Here is a 17680-nt window from a genome sequence, read left to right on the forward strand (position 1 = left end):
TCTAGACAGCCTGTCTGTCTGTCTTATAAATTTCTTGAATATTTTATATATTGTTATTGTCTCTCCTAGTTCGTCTGTTCTCCATTGCCAATAAATTTAATTCCATTGGCTTCTCCTCATAGCTCAGGAACAAGTTTGTTGCATATTTAAGCACCTTCCCCAGTTTTGTACCGTGCTGTTTCAGGTGAGGGTCCTATACTGGTGCTGCATGCTCCAAGGTGGGCCTGATGTATGTTGTATAAAGGACCCAGAATGACTTGAGATTCCTGAAGGCTACTTCCCTCAGTGCTGGTGAGGGACTTTTGATCCAAAGACTTGGACATATCCTTCCCTTCCTTGGATCATGCCCGATTACCTTCTATTTCCCAGGTGCTGTATAGATTTAACACTATCCCACAAATATAGTATCAAGTTATGACTTGATGAAGCTCAACACCAAGTGAAACATATTCATGATAAAAAAACACTTGCTTTGTACATTGTCTCTCTTTACCCACTTTATATGAGTAACTGTTCTCTTAACCCTTTGACTGTTTTGGTCGTATGTAGACGTCTTACGAGGTACCATGTTTGATGTATGTATACTCATAAATTCTAACGGCTTCAAATCAAGCAGGAGAAAGCTGGTAGGCCCACATGTGAGAGAATGGGTCTGTGTGGTCAGTGTACACCATATAAAAAAAATCCTGGAGCACGCAGTGCATAATGAGAAAAAAAAACTCCGACCGTTTTTTTAATTAAAATGCCAACTTTGTGGTCTATTTTCATATAGTATTTGTGGTTGTATTCTCGTTTTCTTGGTCTCATTTGATAGAATGGAAAACATATTATAGAAATAGAGGTGATTTTGATTGGTTTTATTATAAAAAGAACCTGGAAATGGAGCTCAAAGTAGGGGAAATGTTTGATTTTTGCAGATGTTCAAAAGTAAACAAATTATGTCATTGTCCAATAAATGTCCAACTAGCCATTCTAATATGCAGTCATGATTGGGTTGACATTATTTGCACAATTATTACAGTATTGCAGTAGTCTGCATAACAGTAAATCTTCTATTTTTTGTTTGAATAAAAATTCAAAATAGAAAGCAAGAGTAATATCAGAGGGGCCTGGAGACGTGACTGATGGACAAAGAAAATGTTATTTTAGAGCCAGGAATGTCTGCATTGTTCATCTTGGACCTTATTTTGAAATTGTCATATTTTTTAATTTTCGCGAAATTGGCCAAATTGCAAATTTCTGACCACGTTATTGGGTAGTTGAAATCGGTAAATGGGCAGTTTCTTGTACTCAATCGATAGAAAAAATGGAGTTCTAAAGAAATAGCTCTGAGTTAGGTCGACCGAAATAATGGAATTAGCTGAAAATAGGGCTCAAAGTGGGCGAAATCGCCGATTTGTAAATATCGCCGAGGTCGCTAACTTTGCAAGAGCGTAATTCCATCAGTTTTCCATCAAAATTCGTTTTTTTGATGTCATTACCAGGCTCTGGCGGCCTGGTGGTTAACGCTCTCGCTTCACACGGTGAGGGCCTGGGTTCGATTCCCAGCCAGAGTAGAAACATTGGACGTGTTTCTTTCCACCTGTTGTCTATGTTCCCCATCAGTAAAATGGGTACCTGGGTGTTAGTCGACTGGTGTGGGTCGCATCCTGGGACACTGACCTAAGGAGGCCTGGTCACAGACCGGGCCGCGGGGGCGTTGACCCCCGGAACTCTCTCCAGGTCCAGGTCTCCAGGGAAAAGATTCTCTTATCATTTCATAAGAAAGAATTTTTTTTTTTTTGAATTTTGCAACACTAGGAGACACCTCAGGATTGGGGGTTGTGACAGTCAAGGGGTTAAAGGAAAAAAGAAAAAAAATGATATTAAACACTGGTGCTGATATGTCAAGCAAGGTAGTTATTGTAACTTATTTGTGTCCAAAATAGTTTTGCTTGTGTTTCATCATTTTCTAGAGAAAAGTTATAGATGAAAATGCACATTATCATTACAAAAAAGGGGTAATACGTACTTATTTAACCCTTAACCTGTCCAAACGTAGATCCACGTTCATGTGCGTAGTGCTCCAACCTTTATTTTCTCCGTTTGAAAGCATATAAAAATAAAACGTAGATCTATGTTCAGAGGGCTACTCACATCAACGTAGATCTATGTTTGGACAGTTTAAGGGTTAAATAGAAAGATTTAAAATGAGTACATACTGTTTAATTTTTTTTACTATACTGGCTGTTTCCCACCAAGGTATGGTGGGTATGATGTAATCAGCCCATCAATCTTGGAAAGATTACATCAGCTGCAGGCTGAAGGACTGACTACTGATGAAGCCACTGTGTGGTGAAGCATTCCTCAGTAAAGATACCGAAGTGTTGCACATGTGTCTAATTTATCAGCATGTTCACATGTGCCTGCTGAATGCTCAAGCTCCTTGCACTCAAAACCCCCTTCACCCCCTGTTTCCCTTCATCCTTTCATGAGACAACTCCTACCCCTTCTTCTACCCCAGATTTATACACCCACTTGATTGTCTTCTTTTATTCCATCCTCTTTAAATGCCTCAACCCTCTCAACAACCCTGAATTATTTCTGTGGTAGTGCCACACACACTTCTAATTTCCATGCTCTGAATTGTCTGTATGATATTCATTCCACACATTGCTCTTAAACAGTCTCAAGAGCTGTATAAAGTGCAGCCATAGTTCGTCTTCACAATGAGGCAGCAGAGCAGTAACAAAAAACTACAGGTCAGTAATACTATCATCACACACAGAAATCTCTGAAAGGGGTTTTAAGATGCCAAATTACTGATTTTGTGGAGAAACAAGCTACAGCCTAAGTCATGATGGCTTTACAGCAGGAAGATTTTGCTTATCACAACTATTAGATAAGCAGCAAAATGCTGATGGAATCTAAATAGATTTTTCAAATGTATTTGACAAATGCAGCCATTAATAGCTTATTAACTGAGGACAATATGTATAACAAGAAAAGTAAGGAAATGGCTATTCAAATTTCTAACAATCAGATCACAAAGAATAGCAGTAAATGGCATCATACTCTTGTCTCAGCAAAGTGACAAAATTCAGTATCCAAGGCATGGTTCTAGCTCCCTTAGTTTCTTATAATCACAGCAGACTTAGACAAGTACACTAACCACATACTTATGAAAGTCATCTTAGGTTTAGTGCTTCCCCATGAATACAAACAGAAACAAGTACGGATATCAACAAAGTCTTCCAGTAGGCAAACAGAAGTAATATTATGTTCATCGGTGACAAATTTCAATCACTTTGATATGAGAGTATAAAGACTTCAAAATGAGCATAGTGTGCAGGCAGAAATATCATAGAATAAGGAACAGTGAAAAATACTTTGAGAATAATTACATTAGGGTCTGTCATTTGGCAAGTTTATTAAGGCAAATGTGGTTAAGGGCTAGCAAATGACAGTGTGGACTATGAGAACTTTGATAACCAGAGAAGCAATGTTAATGATGGTACTATTCAAATCACATGTGTTCTAATAACTTGAATATTATTTTATGCTTACAGTGGTGTTTAAGGCAGGAGAGATAGCAGAGCTGGAAAATGTACAGAGATCATATACTGCATAGAATCAATAAAATATCCAAACTATTGGGAATGCCTCAAAGCACTTACATTGTTTCATGGAAGATACTTTGGGAGTCTGGTCCTAACTTGCACACTGCAGTACTAGTATGAAGGATATGGAGGATTTGTAATATCCTGATGAAGATCAGGGAGGCTATGAGAACATTTACAGAATACTGTGACAACATCTGTAGCCCAAGAAGCAACAACGTACTACTAGCAGATATTGCAACTACTGCTGTAATGAAGGTAGGTTTCAAGAAATAGAACAGCTTCCTGCTGCAAGTACCAAGTCATCCTGGTTATGATGGCTTTCTGGGTTTGCTAACTTGTAGCACAGTCTGGTTTACCTGGTGGTCAACAGAGAAGCCCAGTCTCAGGCTGTGCTATGGACGTAGAAGAGATCTTAAAATTGGTCACACATAAAGCACAGGTAAATAAAATTATTATTATTATTTATTAATTTATTAACACACTGACCATCTCCCACTGAGGCATTACATTGAACTGCAGTTAATCCAGATCAATAGACATACGACCTCTTCTGTTTCAGGAACCTTTTCTCAAATGCCAAAACCCTGCATCTATTAGCACAAATGCTAGAATATATATTTGCACATACAGTTTTTGAAATCAAAAATCATATGGAAAAACTGAAATTTTTAATGTAAAAATAATGCATATGGGCATAAAAGATAGAAACATTTAGTAAAGTAGGTGAAGTACATGGAAAAACTTTTGAATATATTTATGTAAATTTGACTTTTCTACGTAAGTTTATCAATTACAAAATTTAGGGTGTACAGTATCACCATATAATGATTTTTTTTGTGCTGCTGAAGTCTCCAAACGTATAATGTACATGTATTTTATTTCTTCATTTTATGATGTAGATGAATACTGTAGTTGCAACTATTACAATTGCCAACACGCTTGGTAGGAAGCAGCACTGAATGACTCTTGTAGGTTTAGTAATTTTTGTGAGCATAGCAATTACCAAGGAGATGGTTGGTGGCATGTATCCTTACCAACATGATTGTAAATTTTAACTTGACTATAATATATTGTGTAAATTTGATGCTAGACCCTTCAGTAACATTTTACAAGTGTAATATTGTACTAAATATAAATTTGTAATTCAAGTTTATATTTACCTGTTTATATTTATGGGAAAGTGCTAAATTAAGAGGTAATCAGGTTTCTTCCAAGGAATGGGAAGGTTAACTCCAATATCTTGGATCAAGAGTTTTTCACCATCTTCAAGTAGTCCCCCCCCTCCCCCCCAATCACCATCATCCCTTGAGGGTAAGTAAGAAATAGATTATGTTTATTACAGTGCTCACTTTACTCCTTGTGATGATGATGGCTCAGGAAATCATTGCACAGCGGTCTGGTCTAACACTCAGCTCCGTGGTCAAGCTGTTTGCATGTACTGTACTTGCTCCAACATAGGCATGTATTCATAGAAAATATGGTAAGTATTACTTACCCTGTAAAATTCTCTTCAAAATTAAAATGTTTGTTTAGTTAACATTTTTTATTGTATGTAACATTTTGCATTTTTGTGAATTTAAACCTGGTGTAATAGGAGTCCAGACTTTTGAAACTTATTGGATAGACACATTTGTTGCTTGAAAAGTTGTCCCTGAAATACTCAACACTTCATTTGCAGTATCACTACCTACCCTCCTTCAGGATGTATCAACGTGATATTTCCAGATAAGACAAAAACTATAAATTTAATTTATATTTACCCATTTTTCCCCCCAAGTCCACATAAATAGAAATCCAGTAAATTTAATATACAGTGGGCCCTCGGTTATCGGCCAATTCGGTTATTGGTGGGTTTTTCGGCGCCCGGTTATTGGCTGTTCGCTCAGTTATCGGCCGTTTTGGACGTGTCCATCCACCGGCTGGGGCAGCTTGTGCTTCAGTTTGACTTTGTCTCTCGGTGGCTGAGGAAGCTTCTGCTCATACATCCAAGCATTTTGCTTGTTTACCATTGTTTTTAGTGGGTTTTCTTGCAGTGAAACTGTGAAATAAGTAAAGATGGCTCCAAAAAAAGTTCTTAGTAAAGATATGGTAAAGAAAGTGAGAAACACCATGAAATTTAAGCGTGAAATGATAAAAAAGTTTGAGAGTGGTATGAAGGTGGTGGAACTTGCCAGGATGTACAGCAAGAATAAATCAACAATTACATCCATCCTGGCAAAGAAAGAACAAATCAAAGATGCTAATGTTGCAAAAGGAGTAACTTTTCTAACTAAACAAAGGCCACCAATAATGGAAGAGATGGAAAAGTTATTATTGTGGATTAAGGAAAAAGAATTAGTGGGAGACAGTGTTGTGGAGTCTACTATTTGTGAGAAGGCAAAGCAGTTGCATGAGGATCTTGCAAAGAAAATGCCTGGAATAAGTGCTGCAGTTTGTGAATTTAGGGCCAGCAAAGGATGGTTTGATAGATTTAAGAAGCATAGTGGCATACACAGTGTTGTAAGGCATGGAGAGGCTACAAGTTCTGACAAAGGTGCAGCTGAAAAGTATGTTCACGAATTCCAGGACTATGTAAAGGCTGAAGGATTCGAACCCCAACAAGTGTTCAGTTGTGACGAAACAGGCCTGTTTTGGAAGAAAATGCCAAGCAGGACCTACATTACCCAGGAGGAAAAGGCACTGCTAGGACACAAGCCTATGAATGACAGGCTTACTCTTTTGTTGTCTGGTAATGCTAGTGGGGATTTCAAAGTGAAGCCTTTACTCGTGTATCACTCAGAAAATCCCAGAGTGTTTAAGAAAAACAATGCCATGAAGAATAGATTGTGTGTGATGTGAAAAGCTAATCATAAGGCATGGGTCACAAGGCAAATTTTCAGAGTGGGTTAATGATGTGTTTGGCCCAAGTGTGAAAAAAATGCCTCCTGGAAAAGAAACTGCCTCTCAAGTGCCTCCTGGTACTGGACAGTGCTCCTGCACATCCTCCAGACTTGCAAGATCAAGTGTTTAGGGACTTCTGTTTCATCACAGTGAAGTTCTTCCTTCCTAACGCCACTCCTATCCTCCAGCCCATGGACCAGCAGGTCATTTCTAACTTCAAAAAAAACTACACGAAAGCAGTGTTTCAAAAGTGCTTTGAAGTGACCTCGGACACTCAGTTGACCCTAAGAGAGTTCTGGAGGAATCACTTCACTATCCTCCATTGCATAAGCTTTATAGGTAAGGCTTGGGAGGGAGTAACTTCCAGGACTTTGAACTCTGCTTGGAGAAAACTGTGGCCAGATTGTGTCCAAGAGAGGGATTTTGAAGGGTTTGAGGCTGACCCTGACCCTACCGACCCAGTGGACTCTATTGTGGCACTGGGGAAGTCCCTGGGGTTGGAGGTGAGTGGCAAGGATGTGGAAGAGTTGGTGAAGGACCACAGGGAAGAGCTAACCACTGAAGAGCTGGAAGAGCTTCATCTCGAACAGCAACAGACTGCAGCTGAGGAACTTGCTTCAGAGGAGGAGGAAGAGGGAGTGAAGGAGGTGCCTTCTTCAGAGATTAAAGAGGTGTGTGCAGTGTGGACTAGGGTGCAAGCTTTTGTAGAGAAACACCACCATGACAAAGCTGAAACAAGCCATATCTACAGCATGTTTAGTGACAAAACCCTGTCCCACTTCAGGGAAATCTTAGAGATGCCAGAAACAGAGCACTCTGGACAGTTATTTTGTGAGACAGGAGTCCAGTGACTCTCCAGCTGGTCCTAGTGGCAATAAAAGACAGAGAAGGGAAGTAACCCCAGAGAAGGCTTTGCTACATAGTCTTTATGGAGGGGGGATTTCCCTTCCAAACACTAACTCCTCCCTATCTTCCAGAAGCCAGCATTAGCCTTCAGTAAAGGTATGTAATACTGTACTTACATAATTGTTAAAATTATTTTTTTTTGTGAATATTTTTCTTTGGAACGGATTAATTGTAATTCCATTAATTCTTATGGGAAATATTAATTCGGTTATCGGCCGACCTTCTGGAACAGATTACGGCCAATAACCAGGGGTCCACTGTACTGTGAAAAGCATTCTGTCATTGGACTTTTTCCTCGGTAATATTCGTTATTATCACCAAGAATTTCTTTAGCTAGAAATTTGGGCATGGAAAGCAGAGCATGCCACTGGTTGTCCCTTAGTAACTGCTCCCTACAGATTGCTACCACCAGCACTACAGAAATATGAAACAAATTTAACCAGATTAATATTATTTTCCGTAGGCTTAGAAAATAATTTCCACAGTTTATTTTTCAGTCATTGAAGTGTAACTATCTAACAATTTCTTTGATTTTGTGTCACTGAATTTGCAACTTAGTTATTGACATGCAGTGACGGCTCATCCATAGGAGCTGCAGAGCTGCAGTCCCCCCAGATGCTCACTGCCAGACGTATGACTTCATCACCCTAATATAGAACAGGAAAAATCTGTTCTATGTTGTTTTCAGTGTACAGTGGTACCAGGAGTTTCGAACAGCTCCCAACTCGCACAATTATGTAAGAGTAAGTGTATTTTTGGGGGTCTGAAACAGACTAATCTAATTTACATAATTCCTTATGGGAACAAATTTGTTCAGTATTGGCACTTGAACAGCCTTCTGGAACGAATTAAGTTCATAACTCGAGGTACCATTGTTTTTATAAGCAAATTTTTTGTTTTTTTGTTGAAACGAGATAAAAATGATTAAAAATGGAAGTTTGATGCGGTATGATAGTATAGGTATTACTGGCGCTACGAGCCGCCACTGCTGATACATCAAAAGAATTTGAAGATGAAACTAATTGAAATTGTGAGTTTTATAAAGCTAAATGACTTGAAAAAAAGGTTTACAGTGAAGTAGCTAACCTTTGTAAATTAATGTTAATGGTTCTTGCAATAACTGCATCTGTAGAGTGCTGCTGCTGCTTCTTTGAAACAAATTAAACTTATTCCAGAAATTTTCAAGGTCAAGAGAATTATTTCAAAACCTTCAAAATAAACCGACATTTAACAGAATATTTCTTGAGAGTCGAGAAGAATCCTATTGAACTCTTTAATTTTTTTTAACACATCGGTCGTTTCCCAGTCTAATTTGCTTACCATAGCAATTTTTATATAACTCACCACAGTACTGTGTATTGGGAATGTAGAAGTAGAAGGATCACAGCTATTAAATATGATAAGTAAAAGTGAATAACATCTGTGCAAGATGTCTCATTGTGTGTTATTGTAAATCTAATTATTTTTCATAATTAGTTTTATGTCTTGCACTAGTTACTACATAAAGGTTATAGGTCTTGGCAGGTTTGCTGCAACACAAGCTTACAATTACTTAGTCGTTAAGTAAATTGCATTGTTTTGTATTACAGTGTGACCTTAATGCATTTATAAGCTAAAAACCCAATAACTACTATTGTCTAGTAATACCGTGGAAATGAATAGGCAAATAAGTAACATTCTTTAGTGATGTTTATGCTTTTGCATTAAAATACTGTAGAACCAAATGTGATAGGAAGCATGACTCAAGAAATCGTAATGACACGATTGCAAACAAACCATACCCCCGGCCGGGATTGAACCCGCGGTCATAGAGTCTCAAAACTCCAGCCCGTCGCGTTAGCCACTAGACCAGCTAGCCACAATAAGATTCATCCAACTTGGTATATTTCTACACCATAGGAAGGTTAGCACAGGCACCACTGTGACCACAAATGCAAGTTTTTACAGACGAATCTCCAGCTAGCGTGGCCGTGACGAACTCTAGCTCAAGTCCCTTCACTGCCGTCAACATGACTCAAGAAATCGTAATGACACAATTGCAAACAAACCATACCCCCGGCCGGGATTGAACCCGCGGTCATAGAGTCTCAAAACTCCAGCCCGTCATTCGTCTGTAAAAACTTGCATTTGTGGTCACAGTGGTGCCTGTGCTAACCTTCCTATGGTGTAGAAATATACCTAGTTGGATGAATCTTATTGTGGCTAGCTGGTCTAGTGGCTAACGCGACGGGCTGGAGTTTTGAGACTCTATGACCGTGGGTTCAATCCCGGCCGGGGGTATGGTTTGATAGGTAGCAGTCTATTTAGAAATATTTGTTTGTGAATTTTCATTTTACTACTGTAAAGTGCATTTACATTCATTTTGTGAGGAAGCAAAATAACTTTGCATCACTTCATGGTCATTAATAACTAGTGTTACTGCACTTTGACTTACAAACTCTCAACATTTGCCAATGCACTGCCACTCAAGACAGCTGCTAGAGGTGGCTGCTTGCATCATTTACTCTTTAATACAGCTTCCACTTTCTGTACTAGATGGGGAATCTTGCTTAAAAGTCAAATCCTACATGGGATCCTCATGTGGGTATCATGGAGTATAGAAACACACACACAGTATTTTGGAATTGCTCATTTAGCAATTATTTATAGAATTATACTTAACAGTGCATCTTAGAAAACTAACACTTTCGGCACTCAAAGGGTCAAGTGTAATTTTCTTGGTTCTTGTCTCTTATGAAAATTACCAGCATTCAGAAAAATGCTTATCAACATTGTTTGATTACACCATAATGTACGATCAAATTAATCAAGATACAATATGCATTTCTAATAGCTAACATTGACCAGCAAACGGCAATTATAAGAGCAAGATTAATGAGGCGAGTCTGGGATCCAATTTAGGATGTTGCAATGCAGCAACCTGGATAAATGAGAGTTCACTGTATAGTTAATAAAGTGGTACCTTGACTTATGAATGCCCTAACTTACGAGTTTTCCGAGTTACAAGCCGTGGCTTGGTCGATTTTTTGCTTTGAGTTGCGAGCCAAAATCTGACTTATGAGCTACTAGTTGGCGCAGCAAATGCCACAACATCCAAAAATCCACCGAGCATGTGTATGTGTATGTATTGTGTGTGTGTATGTGTACTCACCTAGTTGAGGTTGCAGGGGTCGAGTCCAAGCTCCTGGCCCCGCCTCTTCACTGATCGCTTCTAGGTCACTCTCCCTGAACCGTGAGCTTCATCATACCTCTGCTTAAAGCTATGTATGGATCCTGCCTCCACTACATCGCTTCCCAAACTAATCCACTTACTGACTACTCTGTGGCTGAAGAAATACTTCCTAACATCCCTGTGATTCATCTGTGTCTTCAACTTCCAATTGTGTCCCCTTGTTACTGTGTCCAATCTCTGGAACATCCTGTCTTTGTCCACCTTGTCAATTCCTCTCAGTATTTTGTATGTCGTTATCATGTCCCCCCTATCTCTCCTGTCCTCCAGTGTCGTCAGGTTGATTTCCCTTAACCTCTCCTCGTAGGACATACCTCTTAGCTCTGGGACTAGTCTTGTTGCAAACCTTTGCACTTTCTCTAGTTTCTTTACGTGCTTGGCTAGGTGTGGGTTCCAAACTGGTGCCGCATACTCCTATATGGGCCTAACATACACGGTGTACAGGGTCCTGAACGATTTCTTATTAAGATGTCGGAATGCTGTTCTGAGGTTTGCTAGGCGCCCATATGCTGCAGCCGTTATTTGGTTGATGTGCTCTTCAGGAGATGTGCCTGGTCTTATACTCACCCCAAGATCTTTTTTCTTGAGTGAGGTTTGTAGTCTCTGGCCCCCTAGACTGTACTCCGTCTGCGGTCTTCTTTGCCCTTCCCCAATCTTCATGACTTTGCACTTGGTGGGGTTGCACTCCAGGAGCCAATTGCTGGACCAGGTCTGCAGCCTGTCCAGATCCCTTTGTAGTTCTGCCTAGTCTTCGATCGAATGAATTCTCCTCATCAACTTCACGTCATCTGCAAACAGGGACACTTCGGAGTCTATTCCTTCCGTCATGTCGTTCACAAATACCAGAAACAGCATTGGTCCTAGGACTGACCCCTGTGGGACCCCGCTGGTCACAGGTGCCCACTCTGACACCTCGCCACGTACCATGACTCGCTGCTGTCTTCCTGACAAGTATTCCCTGATCCATTGTAGTGCCTTCCCTGTTATCCCTGCTTGGTCCTCCAGTTTTTGCACCAATCTCGTGTGGAACTGTGTCAAACGCCATCTTGCAGTCCAAGAATATGCAATCCACCCACCCCTCTCTCTCTTGTCTTACTGCTGTCACCATGTCATAGAACTCCATTAGGTTTGTGACACAGGATTTCCCGTCCCTGAAACCATGTTGGCTGCAGTTGATGAGATCGTTCCTTTCTAGGTGTTCCACCACTCTTCTCCTGATAATCTCCATGATTTTGCATACTATACATGTCAGTGACACTGGTCTGTAGTTTAGTGCTTCATGTGTGTGTGTGTGTGTACAATGTGTGTGAGTGTGTGTGTGTGTGTTCCACTTGCAGTGTGTCTTGTTACTTTAGTGCTTCTTCAGTCTCCTCTGCCCATCTTTTCCACCCTCCACGTCAGCCAGCATCTTCCATTAGCTCAAGTCATCCGATCTCCAAGGTAAATACAGTGGTAGCTCGGGATATGAACAGCTCCCAACTTGAACACTTATGTAAGTGTATTTATGCAAGTGCTTTTTAAGTGTATTTTTGGGGGTCTGAAACGGATTAATCTAATTTACATTATTTCGTATGGAACAAATTCCTTTGGTATCAGCACTCAAACAACCTTCTGGAAGGAATTAAGTTCGTATCCTGAGGTAGCACTGTACACTTTATAAAACCAGTTTATTTATTTACATTCTCTTTTATTATGTTTTTATACAATATTTCTTATTTATAAATACATTTTCCTTATTTAAAAAAAAAATGTAACAAAAAAATTGGGGTGTTTTTTGGGGGGCTGGAATGGATTAATGGCATTTCAATGAGGAAAATTGATTTCATATAGAGAAAATTGAGTTACGAGCTCAGTCATGGAATGAATTAAACTTGTAAGTCAAGGTGCCACTGTAGTTGGATGATCATCTAGGAAGACACTTTGTATTCAGAGCAGTCCTTTATATAAAGATTGTTTCACTCTGAACTTGATAAAGCTGTTTAAACTGAACAAGTTGGTAAGTCTTAACTCTCAAACATAACTGGACTCTGCTATTATTAGGCAGTAAGTAGTAATACGTGAATGTTGCTGTTACCACTGAACTAACAATTTTTTTTTTTTTTTTATAATATTTTCCAAGTGATGCAATGAGCCTGTAAGGGTGATACAATGACTGGGGAATGGGAGTTATTCAGGTTTGATCCTAGACCACAGAAGGGCTAACTTTAGCTACATTAAATGTATATTGTAAAATGCTCTGTCTCATACAGTAGTAAAATTTCCAAGTACAGTGGAACCTTAAATATCGAACTTAATCCGTTCCAGGAGTTAGTTCTAAATTCAAAATGTCTGAAAAGCATAGCAATATTTCCCATAAGAAACAATGGAAATAAAATTAATCCATTCCTGAAACCCAAAAATATTCACAAAAAAAAAAAAAAAATACATTTTATAGAGATTAATTATAGTTTTACATACACACAACAAATATAGTGTTCAATTATGTATTAATAAATTTAAATAAATATATAAAATAACATTTTACTTACCTTTATTGAAGATTGGTGATGGCATCTGGAAGATAGGGAGGAGGAGAGAGAGAGTTGGGGTTAGTGTTTGGAAGGAGAATCCCCCTCCATGAGGACTTCAGGTATCAAAGCCCTCTCTGGGGTTACTTCCCCTTCTGTCTTTTAACCCTTTGAGGGCCGACCAAATTAAAAAAAAAAAAATTTTTTTTTCTTATGAAAAGATAGAGAATCTTTTCCCGATCATAATGACACCAAAATTATGAAATTTGATGGAAAACTTACGGAATTATGCTCTCGTGAAGTTAGCGGTTTCGGCGATATTTACATATCGGCAATTTTGAGCCCCATTTTTGGCCAATTCCACTGTACCAGTCGACAGAAAACATGAATATTTCGCTATAACTCCATTTTTTCTATCGAATGAGTACAAGAAACCACCCATTTACCAATTTCAACTATCCAGTACAGTGGTCAGAATTTAGCAACTTTGCCAATTTCACACAAATTTCAAAAGATGCCAATTTCCGAATAGGGTCTAGAATAAACAAGACAGACTTTCTTGGCACTAAAATGACATTTCCTCTGTTCATTAGTCACGTCTCAAGGCCCCTCTTACATTCTTTTGCTTTCCACTTTGAATTTTTATTCTCACAAAAAATAGAAGATTTACTGTTATACAGACTACTGCATTAGTGTAAAAAATGTTATAAATAATATTGGCGCACTTGCAAAAGAATATTAGACTCACCAGTTGACGTGTATTGGACGCTTGGCATGATTTGTTTACTTTTGAACTTTGGTAAAAATCGAACATTTCTGCTACATTGAGCTCAATTTCAAGGTACTTTTCATTGTAAAACCAGTCAAAATCATCTCAATTTCTGTAATATGTCTTCCATTCTATAAAATGAGACCAAGAAAACTAGAATACAACAATAAATACCATACGAAAATACAGTGCAAAGTCGCTGTTTTATTCCAAAAAAAAAAACGGTCAAAGTTTTTTATTTCTCATTATGCACTGTGTGCTGCAGGATTTTTTTTTATACCATGCACACTGACCACATAGACCCATTCTTTCATATGTAGGCCTACCAGCTTTCTCCCACTAGATTTGAGGGCACTAGAATTTAGGCGTACTAGTACGTCAAAAACCCTGGGTCGTAAGCCGTACTAGTACGGCCGAAACCCTCAAAGGGTTAATGCCACTAGGACCAGCTTGAGAGTCACTGGACCCCTGTCTCACAAAATAGCTGTCCACAGTCCTCTGTTTCTGGTGCCTCTAAGATTTCCCTAAAATGGGACATGGTTCTGTCGCTGAACTTGTTGCAAAGATGGCTTGTTTCAGCTTGCTCAGGGTGGTACTTCTCCACAAACATTTGGACATCATTCCACTTCTGTATTATTTCCTTCTTCACATCTATGGTGTTTCTCACTTTCTTTACCACAGGGGTACCACTAGCAAGTTTCTTTGGGCCCATTGTAGCTTATTTCACAGTCCCACAAGCACTAAACACAACGAAATAATCGTAAAATGTTAAAAAGAGAGCACAGGTTAGTGTTCACTCAAGCATCAACAAAGCCAGACTGGCTTTCGGCGCCTGCGTGGGGACGCAGACAGAGCAGGCTGCCGGACAGGTCCGGTACCCGGCAGTTCGAAAATAGGGGCGAATTCGATAATAGGGACAAAGTTGGTTAGAAAAAAGGGTTCTATTTTCGAAGAGTTCGAAAAGTGATATGTTCGAAATTTGAGGTTACACTGTACTCTATATGGTGAAAGTATTGTACTAGATTGTTGTAATTAATTACCAAATACATTTGATCTTTCAAGAAAGGTTCCTTAATGCCAGTGAGGGACCCAAAATGGAAGGAAGTAAACCTGATCTTTCCTTTCTTGGATTGAACCTGAATGCCTTCCTTTCCCTCTGGGGTTAGCATGACTAAGGACATTAAGTTTAATTAATTAGGACTGTATTTGGAAAATTATCTGTGCAGTTATGTTAGCAGTTTAAAATTTTAGTTTGGTTTTAACAGTAATGTAGTAAGTCCTCAATTTAACAGGCTAATGAAGGGAAGCTGATGGCCAATAATGACGATTGTGGGGACAGAAGCGAGATTTTCCCGTGATTGTAACAAAGGACAATTCTTTAATGAGTGGACTTTGTGATTCTGCATCATTTGGCTCAGTGGATGTTGTTTCCACATTTCTTAAGCACATGTATGTTAAATTGAGTTTTCACTGCTATTGAGATAATTCTTCTGATGCACAAGGGACCACGGTGTAAAATTTATTTAGCAACATTGAAATTAGTTGTCAAAAAGAGGAAAATTAACATGTACATTTTTACCACTTTGCAGTACAGTAAACTTCCCATATGTTTGGTAAGTCGACATTCATTGTTATATGCTTGCTAACAAGTGCAGAGGAGCTCTTGATTTAAGGTATACACACCCTTTTATTTCCCAATTATTGTATGTAAAAAACCCATTACAAGAACCACCCTAATTGTATATTAAGGGCTGAAAATTCAGACATTTAAAAACTGACTATTTCTTTACGTTGTGGCTAGCTCACATCATAACAAGTCTGGCTGCTGTGAAAATTATGTGAGGGGAAGAATAACTAGCTGCCGAGCATTATTGTTACTGCATTGTATTGTGTGATATAAATTATTTACAAATAAAATTCATACCTTATTTGACTTTACTGAAATTGCCAAAGGTTGACTGAATAACACGGACATGATAAACTTCAGCCCACTCGGAACTCTTGATCCAAGGAACTGGACTGGCATGCCTGCCTCTTCCTTGGATCAAATCTGAATGCCTCCTACTCCCAAGGTGCTATATGCACCTACAGGTTTAATCCTTCCCCTTTTGAAAATAAAAAAAAGGAGTGCAGGTTTATACCTAAGCATATTTTTACTTATACCTCCAGTCAAAATCGACAGTTATATGTAGAACATTTTACTATTTAAGCAGTTTACAGTGTTAGCTCCATTTTCACTCTTGTGGCTAGTCCAAAAGAATGTATGTATAAAGATATTTATTTCTGAACAAAAACTAACTTAGAAACCTCATCTAATTCCACTAAAATTTATACATTTTTTTTTTTTTAGATAAATTCTGCTGTGTCTGTTATAGGTCAATTTAAATTTATCGAGAGTTGTTTCAACAACAACAATTGTTGATACAACAGCAGTTGAATCTACCCTTAAAATGTGAAATTAAATAATTAAACTCATGTATTTTGATTAATGGTAGAAACCATAGAAGTAGACACTGGTGTCTGTACACTGTCTACATAGTGACAAATTCTACCAAAAATTGAAAAGTAAATATGTAACTAAACTATATACAATCTACAAGCGAGTTCACTTGTAGATTTAGTACAGTACATTAAAAATAAAATTATTTGTCAAAGAGCAGCAAGTTTGCATTAGGCAGATATGTACTTTGAGATGTACAAAAGATAGTTTTTCAGTATTTTTGTAATGCTTAGAGATCCATTATGTTCTAAAGTGTTTGTGTACAGTTTATAATTTATTTACATGTTCATAGTGTAATGTGTTTGTGATTATTTATCAATACAATACTATTTAACATTATTCCTGTTGATTGGACAAAAATGTTTGCATAAATATTCTTCCTCACATTATATTCACAAAAAGCACTAAACCTGTGGGGGTCATTCAACTCCAGCCTCACAAATCTCCACAATGAAAAACGATTTCTTGATTCATATATAGAATTGTAATACAGCATTGTGATTCAGAGGCATTAGGTATGTGTGTGTGTTAATCTAAAGTCTAGAAATGCATTGTACTGTGTCTCGATTCTTTAGATTTCCTACCCATATATGCTTTTTTTTTTTAAGTTGGAAAGCATCTTAGGCAGGTCTTATCAAACTTGTGCTGAAGCACAGCTCTTATATTCTGTGATTAACTCTTTATGGTGACTGCTTTAATCCAAGCTTGTAAATTCAGCATTTAAATTACAAAAATGGTGTATCCTTCAAAGTGCAAAAAACATGAAAAAAAAAAAACATTAAAAACTGACATGACAGTGCTTATCCGACTAGGATGCCACATCTTGTAGATAATCAGTGTTATAGTAACATTTAGCAATAATCAAATAACACCAGTAATCACATTAGCATTTTCAAGTTACATTACCTTGCAACAGTGTAATCAATTAAAGTCTTTGGTAGGGATGAAAAAAGTTTATACAAATTCTGTAACCAAGTGTGTGGATCCACTGTTCTTCCTTTATTAACGGGTAGACTCAGAAATGTGGCCATACAATTTTATAATATATTTATTTTTTATTCTTGTCTTTTCTTCACTCCACTGTTATTGACTTGTACAGCAATAATGAGCATTTTTTAACATTTTCAAAATAACAACACATTACTTTGTCTTCCACTTTTCTGCCTCCAGAGACATGAAGCCATAACAGCATATCTGGAGGAAAGCCAGAAATGGACCTCGATAAACCTCATTTCAAATGTGGAAAAACTATTGGACCTCTCTTCTATATCTTAACACAAACACCAC

The 17680-nt window shown here is 38.2% G+C and overlaps 1 protein-coding gene across 2 annotated transcripts in view; it reads left to right on the forward strand.

Moving 5' to 3' along the window:
• Nucleotides 1-17451, forward strand: part of ZnT63C (zinc transporter 63C) — a 207291-nt gene extending 189840 nt beyond the window's left edge. For both annotated transcript variants that reach the window (XM_070102694.1, XM_070102695.1), the window contains one exon: nucleotides 1-17451. This exon is cut by the window's left edge and continues 2899 nt beyond it. The gene's annotated coding sequence lies outside the window, so the exon portion shown is untranslated.
• The last annotated feature ends 229 nt before the right edge of the window (nucleotides 17452-17680 follow it).

The sequence above is a fragment of the Cherax quadricarinatus genome, chromosome 83 (genome assembly GCF_038502225.1).
Source record: "Cherax quadricarinatus isolate ZL_2023a chromosome 83, ASM3850222v1, whole genome shotgun sequence".
Lineage (NCBI taxonomy): Eukaryota > Metazoa > Arthropoda > Malacostraca > Decapoda > Parastacidae > Cherax > Cherax quadricarinatus.